At 48.7% G+C, this 1336-nt stretch overlaps 1 pseudogene; it reads left to right on the top strand.

The window, feature by feature from the left end:
- The first annotated feature begins 767 nt into the window (after window positions 1–767).
- LOC102858873 lies at window positions 768–1336 on the top strand (annotated as a pseudogene).

The raw sequence follows: 1336 nt of genomic DNA, 5'->3' as shown, positions 1-1336 counted from the left end.
TTTAGTGCACTGCAGTTTGTGCTGTAGGGCTGGGACAGCAGGTAGAGAAAATAAAGTTTCAGGCAAGTTAATAGGGCAAGACTTTAAGCACAAGCCAAGGGCTTTGGGTAAATATCGGAAAGAGTCCAAGGTCAGTGTTTCCCCATTAAGTAGCAAAAACAGCAAGGATCTTCTGGCTTTGTAGTAAAGGTATGTTGATGCCTGGAGAAGGAGGAGGATTACAGAAGCCATGAATGAGGTGGAAAGAAGTGATAGCTGATTGCTGCCTATTTATTATGATGAAATGAGACTTTACCAAGGATACTACTTACTCTTGTTGTTATGTGCTGTAAAGTTGACTAAGACTCATAGTGACCCTATAACTATAGTTCTGAACATTGCCTTTCCCGGAGTCCACCTCATTGCCTCTGACACACCTGCCCCCAATTGCCACAGTCACTGTGTCAATCTTTCTCATTCAGTGTCTTCTTCTCCTGCACCTACCTACTCTCTACCCTTCCAGGAATGATGTCTGTCTTTGGAACAAAGAGAAATGAGAGTAAGGACGAACTAACAAGTTGGTTAGCAATGAAAATAGAATAGAAAGTAAAGTATTGTACTATTTCAAAGAAAAGAACAAATTATTTTTAAAATTTTTGTGAATGAAATATTGTATACAGCCAACTTTTTCTTAAACACAGTTTCTTTTTCTATTTGCTTGTCTTGCACCTCAAAAAGTATTATAAACTGTCCTTCTTTCCGGACCTGGGTGAGCAGGAGGCGCCGTCATGGGAGTTGACATTCGCCACAACAAGGACAGAACGGTCCGCCGCAAAGAGCCCAAGAGCCAGGATACCTCCGGCTGTTGGTCAAGCTCTACACTACAGGTTCCTGGCCAGAAGGACCAACTCCACCTTCAACCAGGCTGTGCTGAAGAGACTGTTTATTGAGCCGCACCAACCGGCCGCCGCTGTCCCTTTCTCGGATGATCCGAAAGATGAAGCTTCCTGGCCGAGAAAACAAGACGGCTGTGGTGGTTGGGACCATAACAGATGACGTACGAATTCAGGAGGTTCCCAAGCTGAAGGTGTGTGCTCTGCGCGTGAGCAGCCGGGCCCGAAGCCGCATCCTCAAGGCTGGAGGCAAGATCCTCACCTTCGACCAGCTGGCCCTGGACTCGCCCAAGGGGTGCGGCACCGTGCTGCTGCCCGGGCCGCGCAAGGGCCGCGAGGTGTACAGGCACTTTGGCAAGGCCCCGAGCACCCCACACAGCCACACCAAACCCTAAGTCGGCTCCAAGGGCCGGAAGTTTGAGCGTGCCCGAGGCCGAAGAGCCAGCCGTGACTACAAGAACTAA

This window comes from Elephantulus edwardii, unplaced genomic scaffold (genome assembly GCF_000299155.1).
Source record: "Elephantulus edwardii isolate Elephantulus edwardi_28Jun2011 unplaced genomic scaffold, EleEdw1.0 scaffold00324, whole genome shotgun sequence".
NCBI classification, from domain to species: domain Eukaryota; kingdom Metazoa; phylum Chordata; class Mammalia; order Macroscelidea; family Macroscelididae; genus Elephantulus; species Elephantulus edwardii.
This window is presented reverse-complemented; position numbering and strand designations above follow the sequence as displayed.